The 15,500-nt window shown below is 46.5% G+C and overlaps 1 pseudogene; it reads right to left on the bottom strand.

Annotated features, from left to right (window-relative positions):
• Positions 1-15,500, bottom strand: part of LOC111967162 (dystrophin-related protein 2-like) — a 78,347-nt pseudogene that overhangs the window by 163 nt on the left and 62,684 nt on the right.

Here is a 15,500-nt window from a genome sequence, read left to right as displayed (position 1 = left end):
ACTGGTTTCAAAAGTTTCTGACATTTTCCGGTATTGAGCTGACCGTCATGTTCTAATTGATGGACTGGTCATTTCTCTTTTGCCACTATTTGAGACTTGGTTCTTGCCATAATAATGGCTTGTCTTTTACCAAATAGGGCTATCTTATTGTATACCACGCCTACCTTGTCACAACCCAACTGATTTGGCTAAAACGACTTAAGAAGCGAATAGAAATTCCCAAGGTATGAACATCTTACAAGGCACCACCTGTTATTGAAATAGCATTCCAAGGTGACTACCTCATAAGCTGGTGAGAGAATGCCAAGAGTGTGCAAAGATGTCATCAAAGCAAAAGGGTGGTACTTTTGAAAATTCAAATACAAATTTTGTTTAAAACTTTTTTTTGGTTTACTACATGAGTTCAAAAATGTGTTTTATTTCATAGTTTTGATGTCTTCACTATATTGCTTACAATGTAGGGAAAATAAGTAAAATAAAGAAAAACCCTTGAATGGGTAGGTATGTCCACTTCTGGTACTGGTATATATTATCTTTTTTATTTTTTTTACACATTTTAACCCCTTATTATTTGGCACAAAAAATGACTTCCATACCTTCCATTGGTTTTGTATGAGTTACCTTCATACCAGTCCTGCGACACTTGTGGGGGTTGTAGAGCAACACACCATCGAGTGGCAAGCCAAAACGTTTGGACGCTTACAGACGTTTTTTCATTGACTAGACAGATTTTCCGCACGTCTCATGATCTTTGACAAACATTCGCTACTAGCTCGGCCACCTTCCACTGCAGACGCGGAAGCGTTGGATTGAGACTGATGTATCTATACTGCTATCTCTAGCTTAAACTGACCGATTTTGAAGGGGGATTGGTTTATTATGTTACTTAGATTGACGCACGGGGCTCTTAATTAATAAACCTTTATAAAATAAAAAATACACAAATCTGGCATTTCTATGTTAAACAGTTTTGTTTTATTTCAGTCTTCTGTGATGTTTATAAAGTGTAATATTGGGACGCAAACTCAAAATGGAATATATTTCAACTCTATATCTGACATTAGCACGTGTCTTCTTTTTTTTAAGCCCATGACAATATGTGTGAGGTGTATACTTTCGTTTCAAAGTCGATTTGTTAAGACTACCAAGAGAAACTCTGTGTGACCCTGATTTAGCCATTATAGTCAAGTTTAATGCCTGCCCCAACAGGTAGTTATACTAGCAGCAGACCCCAGGCCTGCTGACCACACCCAGGACAGAAACACCCACAGATGCTCCACTGTCTCCTCCTGCCCAGAGAGCAGACACCACCTCCTCACTGATGGATCAGGTACAGCACATATCTGTTTGTAGCGATAGCCCGGTGAATAAAGAGAGAGAGAGAGTGAGAGAGAGCGAGAGAGCGAGAGAGCGGAGGAGATAGATCGAAAAGAGAAAGAGAGAGATAGACAGATAAATAGATATAAGGAGAGAAAAAGAAGATAGATAGATACATAGATTAATATAAAGAGAGATAGAAGAGAGAGGAAAGAGAGACAAGAGAGTACTATTAAAGTCAGAGTGACATGATTAGGGTTTCAACATCAGGGGCTTCATGAAAAGTAGAGCAATATGCCAAACAAACCACTTACGGAAGCAAACAGATACATAATAAGGCATTACACTGAAAAAACTAGCAGATGACAAGTTAAAGGCAGAACAGACCACTCAGCTGAATAAACAGTTCCTCTGACCAATAGCAAGGCCATAGAGTTGGGTGGACTGGGAGGGCTGGGACCCTGACCTAAATGGTCACATTATCAGTGGCGGAGAACAAGTTATTTTGATTACCTGCCGATTTTGCAGGTTTCCTACTACAAAGCATGTAGAGTCTGTCATTTTTTATCATAGTACACTTCAACTTGAGAGACGACAAAACAACACAAAAACAAAAATCCAGAAAATCACATATGTATGATTTTTTAAGTAATTAATTTGCATTTTATGCATGACATTAAGTATTTGATTCACCTACCAACCAGTTTTAAGAATTCCGCGCTCTCACGACCTGTTAGGTTTTTCTTTAAGAAGCCCTCCTTGTTCTCCACTCATTACCTGTATTAACTGCACTGTTTGAACTCGGTTACCTGCTATAAAAGACACCTGTCACACACTCAATTCAAACAGACTCCAACCTCCCACAATGGCCAAGACAGAGAGCTGTGTAAGGACATCAGGATAAATGTAGACCTGTACAAAGGCTGGGATGGGCTACAGGAACATAGCCAAGCAGGCCTGGTGAGAAGGCAACAAACTTGTTTGGCACAATTATTAGAAAATGGGAAGAAGTTTCAACGATGACGGTCAATTCACCCGGCTGGGGCTCCATGCAAGATCTCACCTCGTGGGGCATCAATGATCATGAGGAATGTGGAGGGATCAGGCCCAGAACTACGGCAGGACCTGGTCAATGACCCTGAGAGAGTGGGACCACAGTCTCAAAGAAGAAAACCATTAGTAAACACACTACGCCGTCATGGATTAAAATTCCTGCAGCGCACGCAAGGTCCCCCTGCTCAAGCCAGCGCATGTCCAGGCCCGTTTCTGAAGTTTTGCCAAATGACCATCTGGATGATCCAGAGAGGAATGGGAGAAGGTCATGTGGTCTGATGAGACAAAAATAAGAGCTTTTTCCCTCTTAAACTCCACTCGCCGTGTTTGGAGAATAAAGGATGAGTACAACCCCAAGAACCACCATCCCCGTGAAGCATGGAAGTGGACATCATTCTTTGGGGATGCTTTTCTGCAAAGGGGAGACAGCGACTGCACCGTCATTAGGGACGAGGATGGATGGGGCATGTATCGCGAGATCTTGACCAAACAACCTCCTTCCTTCGTAAGACATTGGAAGATGGGTCGTGGGCTTGGGTCTTTCAGCATTGGACAACGACCCGAAACCACACGCCCAGGCAATAAGGAGTGGCTTTCCGTAAGAAGGCATCTCAAGGCCTGGAATGGCCTAGCCAGTCTCCAGACCTGAACCCAATAGAAAAATCTTTGGAGGGGCCGAAAGTCCGTATGCCCCAGGACAAGCCCGAACCTGAAGATCTGGAGAGAATTTCTGATGGAGGAGTGCGGCCAAAAATCCCTGCTGCAGTGTTGCAAAACCTGGTTTCAGAACTACAGCAAACGTATATCTCTGTAATTCAACTAGGTTTCTGCTACCAAATATTCAGTTGCTTTTCTGATGTATCAAGACTTATGTCATGCCAATAAAATGCAATTAATTGACTTAAAAATATACAATGTGAATTTCTGGATTTTTGTTTAAGATTCCTTCTCTCACATTGAAAAGTGTACCTATGATAAAAATTACAGACCTTCTACATGGCTTTGTAAGTAGGGAAAACCGCAAATTGTCAGTTAGAGTATCAAATACGTGTGTCTCCCCACGTATGTGGGTCTGGGGGCAACTGTGGTAGGGACATTGGTCTGGTCTGCCAGATGCAGGTGTTGTGACTGAGGTGTAAGGCTGTTATGGGCTGATGTGGAGCTTGTTCGCCGCCTTAGGACAAACAGGATAGTCAGATGGAAAGAATTAGAGTCAGTGAAAGAAATAGAGACAGTGGTGCTCAGTACTGGGTGTAGGAAGGGGTAGAGAGACAGAGAGGCATATATCCACTAGCTTAACACAGGAGTCAGGAGATTAATATTGAGTCAGGGGAGTCATCAGAGTGGCACCTGGAGCTTTGCAGCCAAATCCTCTATAATAATATTGGGGAGTCAGTGGAACATTAGTCGTGAGGAGAACATTACTTTGCCATTCCCAATTCATTATGGTCACTGTTACAGTGTGCCAGAAAAGAACCTAGGGGAGTCCAGGGAGACAGGGGGAGACCTAGTGAGAGGGGCAGGGAGGACTAGGAGAGGCAGGGAGAGACCTTGGAGAGGCAGGGAGACTTAGGAGAGGCAAGGGGGAGACCTAGGAGAGTCAGGGAGAATACCTAGGAGAGGGCAGGGAGACCTAGGAGAGGGCAGGGAGAGACCTAGGAGGCAGGGAGAACGCTAGGCAGACGCAGGGGGAGACCTAGGGAGTCAGGGAGAGACTAGGAGAGGCAGGAGGAGACCTAGGGGACGGCAGGGGGAGACCTAGGAGGAGCAGGGAGAGACCATGGAGAGGCACGGATGAGACCTAGGAGAACGCAGGGGAGACTAGGAGAGGCAGGGGAGACCTAAGAGAGGCAAGGGAGACCTAGGAGAGGCAGAGAGACCTAGGAGGGCAGGGGAGACTAGGAGAGGCAGGCGAGAGGACAGGGGTCGATACCTAGAGAGAGCAGGGAGAGACGTGAGGAGAGGCAGGAGAGACAGGGGGAGACTTAGGGAGGCAGGGGATACCTAGGAGAGGCAGGGGAGGACCTAGGAGCAGGCAGGAGAGACAGGGAGACTGAGATCTCTCGCGGTGTACAGTGCATTCAGAAAGTATTCACACCCCATGACTTTTTCCACATTTTGTTAAATTACATTTTTATTCCAAAATTGATTAAATACATGTTTTTTCTCATCAATCTACACACAATACCCCATAACAACAAAGTGAAAACAAGGTTTTACAAATTTTTACAAATTTATTAAAGATAAAAACAGAAATACCTTATTTACATAATAGTATTCAGACCCTTTGGTATGAGCAGACGCGGAAGCGTTGGATTGAGACTGATGTATCTATACTGCTATCTCTAGCTTAAACTGACCGATTTTGAAGGGGGATTGTTTTATTATGTTACTTAGATTGACGCACGGGCTCTTAATTAATAAACTTTATAAAATAAAAAATACACAAATCTGGCATTTCTATGTTAAACAGTTTTGTTTTATTTCAGTCTTCTGTGATGTTTATAAAGTGTAATATTGGGACGCAAACTCAAAATGGAATATATTTCAACTCTATATCTGACATAGCACGTGTCTTCTTTTTTTTAAGCCCATGACAATATGTGTGAGGTGTATACTTTCGTTTCAAAGTCGATTTGTTTAAGACTACCAAGAGAAACTCTGTGTGACCCTGATTTAGCCCATTRTAGTCAAMGTTTAATGCCTGCCCCAACAGGTAGTTTACTAGCAGCAGACCCCAGGCCTGCTGACCACMCACCCAGGACAGAAAACACCACAGATGCTCCACTGTCTCCTCCTGCCCAGAGAGCAGACACCACCTCCTCACTGATGGATCAAGGTACGGCACATATCTGTTTGTAGCGATAGCCCCGTGAATAAAGAGAGAGAGAGAGTGAGAGAGAGCGAGAGAGCGAGAGAGCGAGAGAGATAGATCGAAAGAGAAAGAGAGAGATAGACAGATAAATAGATATAAGGAGAGAAAAAGAGAGATAGATAGATACATAGATAGATATAAAGAGAGATAGAGAGAGAGAAAGAGAGACAAGAGAGTACTATAAAAGTCAGAGTGACATGATTAGGGTTTCACACTCAGGGGCTTATGAAAAGTAGAGCAATATGCCAAAACAAACCCACTTACGGAAGCAAACAGATACATAAACTAAGGCATTACACTGAAAAAACTAGCAGATGACAAGTAAAGGCAGGAACAGATCCACTCAGCTGAATAAACAGTGTCCTCTGACCAATAGACAAGGCGCAGTTAGAGTTGGTTGGGATGGGAGGGGTCTGGGACCCTGACCTAAATTGGTCACATATAGCAGTGGCGGAGAACAATGTATTTGATTAACACTGCCGATTTTGCGGTTTCCTACTAAAAGCATGTAGAGTCTGTCATTTTTTATCATAGGTACACTTCTACTCTGAGAGACGACAAAACAACACAAAAACAAAAATCCAGAAAATCACATTGTATGATTTATTTAAGTAATTAATTGCATTTTATTGCATGCATAAGTATTTGATTCACCCTACCAAGCCAGTTTTAAGATTCCGGCTTCTCACGACCTGTTAGTTTTTCAATTTTGAAGAACGCCCTCCTTGTTCTCCAACTCATTATACCTGTATTAACTGCACCTGTTTGAACTCGGTTCCTGCTATCAAAAGCACCTGATCCACCACTGCAAATTCAAACGACCTCCAACTCCCACACATGGCCAAGACAGAGAGCCTGTCGTAGCGCACATCAGGATAAATGTAGACCTGTACAAAGGCTGGGATTGGGCTACACGGAACAATAGCCAAGCAGCTTAGGTGAGAGAGGCAACAACTGTGTTGGCACAATTAATTAGAAAATGGAAAACGATTTAAAGATGACGGTCATCACCTCGGCTGGGGCTCATGCAAGATCTCAACCGTCGCTGGGGCATCAACTGATCATGACGGAATGTGAGGGATCAGGCCCAGAATCTACAGGCAGGAACCTGGTCAATGACCGTTTGAGAGACGAGTGGGACCACAGTCTCAAAGAAGAAAACCATTAGTAAACACACTAACGCCGTCATGGATTAGAAATTCCTGCAGCGCACGCAAGGTCCCCCTGCTCAAGCCAGCGCATGTCAGGCCCGTTTCTGAGTTTGCAACATGAACCATCTGAATGATCCAGAGAAGGAATGGGAGAAGGTCCATGTGGTCTGATAGACAAAAATAAGAGCTTTTTTGCTTAAACTCCACTCGCCGTGTTTGGAGGAATAGAAGGATGAGTACAACCCAAAGATAACCATCCCCCGTGAAGCATGGAAGTGGAACATCATTCTTTGGGGATGCTTATTCTGCAAAGGGGAGACAGGCGCACTGCACCGATTCATTGAGGGACGAGGATGGATGGGGCAGTACGCGAGATCTTGACCAACAACCTCCTTCCCTCGATAAACATTGAAGATGGGTCGTGGGCTGGGTCTTTCAGCATTGGACAACGACCCGAAACACCGCCAGGGCAATAAGGAAGTGGCTTTCCGTAAGAAGGCATCTCAAAGGTCCCTGGAATGGCCTAGCCAGTCTCCAGACCTGAACCCAATAGAAAAATCTTTGGAGGGAGCCGAAGTCCGTATGCCCAGGACAAGCCCCCGAAACCTGAAGGATCTGAGAGAATCTGATGGAGGAGTTGGGCCAAATCCCTGCTGCAGTGTGTGCAAAACTGGTTTCAAGAACTAGCAGCAAACGTATGATCTCTGTAATTGCAGAACTAGGTTTCTGCTACCAAATATTCAGTTTGCTTTTTCTGATGTATCAAGACTTTATGTCATGCAATAAAATGTCAATTAAAGTTAGACTTAAAAATCGATACAATAGTGAATTTCTCTGCGATTTTTGTTTTAAGATTCCTTCTCTCACAGTTTGAAAGTGTACCTATGAATAAAATTACAGACCTCACCGTGCTTTGTAAGTAGGCACAAACCTGCAAATTGTCAGTGGATATCCAAATACGTTGTCTCCCCACTGTATTGTGCTGGGGGGCACAGGGACACTCTTCCCACTAGATGCAGGGGGAGGACAGGACAGCTGTTACTGGCTTTAAGTTGGGAGCTTTGCTTTCTTGCCCTTGGACAACAGTATAGTCAAGATGGAAAGGATTAGAGTCAAGTGAAAGAACATTAGAGACAGTGGTAGCTCAATTGTCAGTGTGAGAGACAGAGAGGCATATAGTCACTGCCCTTAACACAGGAGTCAGGAGATAATATTAGAGTCAGGGGAAGTCATCAAGAGTGGATGGAGCTTTGCAGCAAATCCTCTATAATAATATTGGAGTCAGTGGGAAAACATTAGTCGCTGAGAGAACATTACTGCCATTCCCAGTCATTATGGTCACTGTTACAGTGTGCCCAGAAGACCTAGGGGAGTCCATGGGTGAGACAGGGGGAGACCTAGGAGAGGCAGGGAGAGCCTAGGAGAAGGCAGGGAGAGACCTGGAGAGGCAGGGAGACTAGAGAGGCAAGGGGGAGACCTAGGAGAGTCAGGGAGACTAGGAGAGGCAGGGGGAGACCTGGAGAGGCAGGGAGAGAACCTAGGAGAGGCAGGGAGAGACCTAGGAGACGCAGGGGGAGACCTAAGGAGAGTCAGGGAGAGCTAGGAGAGGCAGGGGGAGACCTAGGGAAGAGGCAGGGGGAGCCAGGGAGGCAGGGAGAGACTTAGGGAGAGAGCCGGAGAGGAGATCCTAGGAGACGCAGGGGGAGACCTAGGAGAAGGCAGGGGGCAGACTAGAAGAGAGGCAGGGGAGACCTAGGAGAGGCAGGAGAGACCTAAGGAGAGGCAGGGGGGAGACCTAGGAGGGAGGCAGGGAGAGAAAGGGGGAGACCTAGGAGAGGCAGGGAGAGAGGCGTAGGAGAGAGGCAGGGAGAGAACAGGGGGAGACTTAGGGGAGGCAGGGGGATACTCAGGAGAGGCAGGGGAGACCTAGGAGAGGCAGGGAGAGACAGGGGGAGACTTAGGAAAGTTAGGAGGGGGAGACCTAGGAGTGAGGGAACTAGGGGGAGAAGCTGGGCAGACTAGACAAGAGGCAGGGGGAAGACTATAGGGGGAGGCAGGGGAGACCTAGAATTGGGGGCGGAGAGCCATGAGGGGGAGAGGGCCTAGGAGAGGCAGGGAGACCTAATGGAGAGGCAGGGGAGACCTAGGAGAGGCAGGGGAGACGAGGCGGGACAAGGAGAAGGCAGGTGGAGACTTCCCTACCCGGAGACCGGCACAGAGGGACACGACATCATAGGAAGGACAGGGGAGATCACAGGGAAAAGACCATACTTGTGAAGAGAGAGAGGGAAAAGACGCTAAGGAGAGAGCAAGGAGGAAGAACAGGGGGAAGGCAGGCTAATGGACATAGGAGATGCTCAGAAGGGGTGCAAGACATTTATCTGGGCAGACAATTAGTGGGGAAGGCACATCGGGCGAGAATTCCCATGGATATTGCAAAAAGGGAAGGAAAGAGGGCCTACGGTGGGAATACAGAAATTCTATAGACACAAACGATTTGGGAGGGACATCACAGAGGCGGCGATCAAAGGAGAGGAAGAACTTGAGTGGCCAAGATAACTTCAGAAAAGAGCGCGGGAGAACACATTTGAGAGACGTAGCTATTGGTTGGGAGTACGAATAACGGATAAAGTGTACTGAGGAGGTAGATTCCATGAAGAACGCACACCTGGCCAGAGCGAGAAGAGACTATTATATTGAGAGTATGGCAACAAGGCGAGGAGGACATACAGAGAGGCATGGGGGAGAATCAAGGGGGAAACATAAGCAGCCAGGCAAGGGGGAAACATATGAGAGGCAGGGGAGAACTAAGGAGAGGCCAAGGGGAGACATAGGAGAGCGGGAAGACATAGGAAGAAGGAAGGGGGAGACATAAGAGAGGCAGTGGGAGACCATAGGAGAGGCAGGGGGAGGCCATAGGAGAGGCAGGGGAGACATAGGAGAGTAAACTAGGAGAAGCAGGGGGAGACATAGGAGACGGCAGGGGAGACAATAGGGGGGAAAATAGGAGAGCAGGGAGAGAGACATAGTGAGAGGCAGGGGCAGACATAGGAGAAAAGCAGGGGGAGACCTAAGGAGAGGCAGGGGGAGACATAGGAGAATGGACGAGGGGAGACAGTAAGGAGGAGAGGCCAGGGGGAGAACAGGTACGGCCGAGGAGAAAAGGAGAGGCAGGGGAGACATAGGAGAGGTTCAGGGGGAGACTATAGGGGCAGGAGAAATAGGAGAGGCCAGGAGGGAAAGACCTATAGGAGAGGCAGGGGAGACAGTGAAGAGAGGCCAGGGGGAGACCATATGAGAGGCAGGGGAGCAGACATAGGGAGCAGGGGGAGACATAAAGAGAGGCAGGGGAGACCATAGGAGAGGCAGGGGGAGACATAGGAGGAAGAAAATAGAGAGGCAGGGGAGACAAGGCAAGCCACGGGGAACAATAGGGGGAGAAATAGAGAGGCAGGGGGAGACAGATAGGAGAGGACAAGGGGAGACATAGAGGAGGCAGGGGGAGACAATAAGAGAGAGCAGGGGGGACATGAGAGGCAGGGGGAGACATAGAGTGGAGACAGGGGGAACCATAGGAGAGGCAGGGGAGACATAGGAGAGGCAGGGGAGACATAGGAGAGGCAGGGGAGACTATAGAGAGCAGGCGGACATAGGAGAGGCAAGGGAGACATAGAGAACAGGGGGAGACATAGGAAGGCAGGGGAGAAATAGGAGAGGCAGGGGAGACATACAGAGGAGAGGCAGGGGGAGACATAAGAGAGGCAGCAGGGGACATAGGCAAGAGGCAGGGGGAGACTAAGGAGCAGGGGGAGACATAAGGAGAGGCAGGGGGAGACATAGGAAGCAGGGGAGACCATAGGAGCAGGCAGGGGAGAACATAGGAGAGGCAGGGGGAGACATAGGAAGAGGCAGGGGGGAGACATAGGAGAGCAGGGGGAGACATAAGAGAGGCAGGGGAGACATGGGAGAGCAGGGGGAGACATGAGAGAGCAGGGGGAGATGGAGGTAAAGGGAGGTAAGAAGCGAGGGCATGTCAGCACCTGTCTGCTGTGGTTCATCTTCAAATATGTGCCCCAGCTCCTCACCACCTGGGATCGCGTTACTCCCCGCAACACCCAAAGAGGTGTGACATGCCCTCTGAGGAGCTAAGGACACACACACGCACAGACAACACACACACACACACACACACTTCTCCTGAATCAAAAGGCGCTCTGACACAAACCCACTCTCCAAAATAACCATAGAAAAGGAGAGGGAAAAAACCTGCATTGTTGTCTCTTTAGTGAGGACAATCATTTATTACCGCTCACAGACACAACAAATGCACACACACACCTGCAACACCACACACACAACACACAACCACGGCAAACACACCACACACACACACACTGTAACAACACACACACACACACACACACTGCACACACACACACACACTGCAAACACACACACACACACACGACCGCAAAACACACACACACACACCTGTACACACAACACACCCACTGCTATTGCAATGACCCCCCCCCCCCCCCACCGCCTGTTTAATGCCTGCTAACTCCTTGGTTTATAATCTATGTATAGTCACTTTACCCCTACCTACATGTACACAATCCCTCAATTACCTCGACTACGCTGTACCCCTGTACATTGACTGGGTACAGGTACCCCTGCATATAGTCTTGTTATTGTTATTTTATTGTGTTACTTTTTTCTTACTTTAGTTTATTTATTTATTTCATAAAATCTTTTGCAAATCTTTTATTACTTAAAAAATTCTGCATGTCAGTAAGCTTTTCACGGTAACGTCTACACCTGTTGTATTTGGAGCATGTGACAAATAACATTTAATTCAATTTGATTTGACACTGCACGCACAGCTCATTTACACCCAGAGTTTATCGGAAAACAAAAAAGCAATTACAGGAAGTATATGTGGAGGATAAAATTGCTGATTTCCACTCATTAGCAGCAGGTAATTAATTAAGAGCTGCAAATTACATTAATGGCGTTTATTWAAAAAATGGGTCTGTTTCTTTTTTCTCTCTTTTTTTCATGTTCGCCGGGAATTGCGCCTCTCGGATTCTGTGGAGGGCTTGGCAGTTGACAGAGAGGGACAGGCAATCAGAATCAAACAGTTTATGCTTCTGCTGGGTCTCAGTTGCCCTGATTGGACGCCTGCCAGATTGATTGAGCTACAGCCTCTCTGTAATCTTACTCACGACGAAGCCTCCCAGCCACACAGCCTACTTCACCAACGAGACGCCCCGCTGAGAGGACTCTCAACCAATCAGAGCACTGGAGTAGCAGAGCGTGATGGTCCTTGATTGTGGGAAAAGGTTTTTATACTTGCGAGGTGGAGACAGGGTGAATTTAGCCAAGGATATGTGAGAGGTATATTGGCAGTAATGTCAATGGCAGAGTGTCCCAGATAAAACAGAGCTGCATGTGAAACAGAACTGACAAAAACAGAGGTATTTGGTTCAYTAGCTTAGCGTAGCACTTACAAGTAGCTAACAACACAACTGTCATGAACAGTCACTAATTAGGTGAACTTTACGTCTGAACCCAAAACCCCTCAAAGATAATACGAGGTGAGGTAATGTGTTGCTATGTGCTATCAGTGACGTCCAAGAGACATTGACACATTGAGCAGCCAGTTAAAAAAAACATGACCTGGTTTTGTTGAGGCCATGTAAGGTTTAGGGTCAGGGGGCAAGGGGTCAAGGTGAACGGTCAGCAGTGGTCAATTGTACCTGTCGTAGACGTTGAGCAGCCAGTTGAGACACATGTCCACACAGAGAGGGATGTTGACCACGATGGCCCTCCTCTCCTCCTCCAGTCTCTCATACAGGCCGGTCAGGGCATGAATCATCTCCACCACATCCATCACATGTTCCCCGTGCTGCAGATCCTGCTCCCTGAACACGTCCACCACACTCACCAGCCTCAGCAGGTCCACTGGACGCACGCACACACACACACACACACACACACACACACACACACCACACACCACAGCACACACACAACACCACACACACAACACACACAACACACACCACACACACACACAACACCACACACACACCACACACACACACACACACACACACACACACCACCAACCAACACACAACACACCAACACACACACACCACACACACACAACACCCACCAGGGACAGGAGATGAAGGTTGATGAGAGTGCTTATTACGCTTGCTCCGCACTTTAAGCGTTTGAGCAGATGTTACGAGAGCGTCCAACCCCAATATGAAGATATTTGCTCCTCTAAGACTAATGTTGAGGGATGCCATCCAGGTTGGGCAGAAGACTGGAGATAAGACGGTGTCGCTCTAATGACAGATATGTGATGGATAGGGGAGATAAGGAGATGAGACAAAGCACAGGAGGATGGCTGGATGGGGTTAGGGTGGGAAAGAGGAGTCAACTTCTAAGGCATTTTTAGATGGCACTTTTATAGAGCTCAATCCATACTTAGAAAGAGGAAGGGGAGAGAGAGACACATTTCTCCTCTCTCCCAACCCTGAGAGAGAGAGAGAGAAGAAGAGAGAGAGAGAGAGAGAGAGAGAAGAGGAGAGAGAGAGAGAGAGAGAGAGAGAGAGAGAGAGAGAGAGAGAACTACAGAGAGAATAACCTGGAGAAGAGTCCCCTAAAGCAAGCTGGTCCTAGGGCTCTGTTCACCAAAACACAAAACACACACCCACAGAGCCCCAGGACAACAGCACAATTAGACCCAACCAAATCATGAGAAACAAAAAGATAATTAATTACTTGACACATTGGAAAGAATTAACAAAAAAAACAGAGCAAACTAGAAATGCTATTTGGCCCTAAACAGAGAGTACACAGCGGCAGAATACCTGACCACTGTGACTGACCCAAACTTAAGGAAAGCTTTGACTATGTACAGACTCAGTGAGCATAGCCTTGCTATTGAGAAAAGGCCGCCGTAGGCAGACATGCTCTCAAGAGAAGAACAGGCTATGTGCTCACTGCCCACAAAAATGAGGTGGAAACTGAGCTGCACTTCCTACCTCCTGCCCAATGTATGACCATATTAGAGAAGACATATTTCCCTCAGATCAACAGATCCACAAAGAATTCGAAAACAAATCCAATTTTGATAAACTCCCATATCTACTGGGTGAAATTCCACAGTGTGCCATCACAGCAGCAAGATTTGTTGACCTGTTGCCACAAGAAAAGGGCAACCGGTGAAGAACAAACACCATTGTAAATACAACCCATTTTTATGGTTATTTATTTTCCCTTGTGTACTTTAACCATTTGTACATCGTTACAACACTGTATATATATAATATGACATTTGTAATGTCTTTATTGTTTTGAAACTTCTGTATGTGTAATGTTTACTGTTAATTTTTATTGTTTATTTCACTTTTGTATATTATTATTACCTCACTTGCTTTGGCAATGTTAACACGTTTCCCATGCCAATAAAGCCCCTTGAATTGAATTGAATTGAGAGAGAGAGAGAGAGGGAGAGAGAGGCAGGAGGGTATAGCGTTTTCAGCAGTGCGTTCATGCTGTGCTTTCGCAGGCCATTTCCCTGTGTCGGAGGGACAAAGAGGGGTGGAGAGTTGAATGGAGAGAAAGCGAGAGTGTGAATGGAGAGAGCATGAAAAAGGATGTGAGCAGCCCCCTGTGGTAAAGCGTGGCCGCAGGGCTGACTCAGGGTCAGGGGGAGCCAGAGCGTGGGGAAGGGAGGGATGGCGGGAGGAGAGGAGGAGACGTCTGGACTGTGGAAGATAAAGCTACTACGCTTGGTCCTGGAGGGGGCACACACGCATTTATGCCTCACTCATCCACATGACCTTGGCTAATTACCTCCCCTCACGTAACTCAATTGGGCCAATTAATTAATTAAATTAGCCTGCATGACAAACACAATACGTACATCTCAGAGCCTTCTGCACCCGCCGCAGCTTCATGGCTGTCCGGTACGCTGAGAACTTGATGTTGTTCAGATCCGCTAATGAAGAAAGGAGAGAGGGATAGAGAGAGAGAGAGAGAGAGCGAGAGAAAAATAAATCTCAAGTTAAAGGATGGCAAGGACATCCTACTCGTCTGCTCTCATCCTCCCTGTGTTTATCAGCCCATCAGTGAGTCATTAGCAGGGGCGATGTTGCTACATAATGCCGCTTGCCGGCTCCCTCAATGCCTCATAGCAAGTCTGTCTGTCTGTCTGTCGGGTTGTGGACAACACCCCCCCCCCCCCCCCGTCAGATAACATTAATAAAAGCCACCCAATGCTGTTTAATAACAATTTATTAAAATGAAATGTAGGAAAAGCAATCATAGAGCCGTCAAATTGTTCCCGGCAGGTTAATGAGAATGGTGTCGTCGGTCTTGGGGGTGTCTGAAAATATGGGCCCTTAATGAGGTATGGGGTGATGGTGGCAGGGGCTCTGTGGGCTCTGGAGGCCCTGCGGAGGTGCACGGTAAGGGCCTAACTCTTTCATTGTCTTTTATCTTACCCAGCACCTGTACAGCTCGTCATTTTTGGATGGTCCCAGCACGTTGTCTGGGCCTGATGGCTGAGGGAGAGTAGGAAGGGAGAGAGGAAGGGAGAGAGGGAGAGGGGGAGGAGAGATCGAAGGAGGACAGAGTTAGACAAGAGTAAAGGGTTTACAAGGAGAAAGTAAGGAAGGTGAAGAATTTCATTCCAAAACGCTATATATCCATTTTCAGAAATGTTCGTAAATGAGCTTTTATTGTTTAAAGAAATGATGAAAGATTGGTGTGTTTTTTCACTATATAATCACAGCATGGGGTTATTCAATGAAGGCATGCATTTGTTTAAAATCTTTAATCTTGAAGGTTTCATTTCAGAGAGACAAATAATCATGTATTGTTCTGCTAAATGGTATATATCTGCCTCACTCTCAGAGGAATAAGTAGAACTGCAACGTTTTACACAGTCAAATGTAACTAATGACATTTTTATAAAGAAATTTACGAATTATACATTTGTGACATCAATATTTTATAATAATTTAAAAAAATGATATGTATGTAAACATTTATGTTTGACATTTGAGTCATTTAGCAGA

This window comes from Salvelinus sp. IW2-2015, linkage group LG8, assembly GCF_002910315.2.
Source record: "Salvelinus sp. IW2-2015 linkage group LG8, ASM291031v2, whole genome shotgun sequence".
NCBI classification, from domain to species: Eukaryota; Metazoa; Chordata; class Actinopteri; order Salmoniformes; family Salmonidae; genus Salvelinus; species Salvelinus sp. IW2-2015.
The sequence above is the reverse complement of the archived record's forward strand: the minus strand, read 5'-3'. Positions and strand labels throughout refer to the sequence as shown.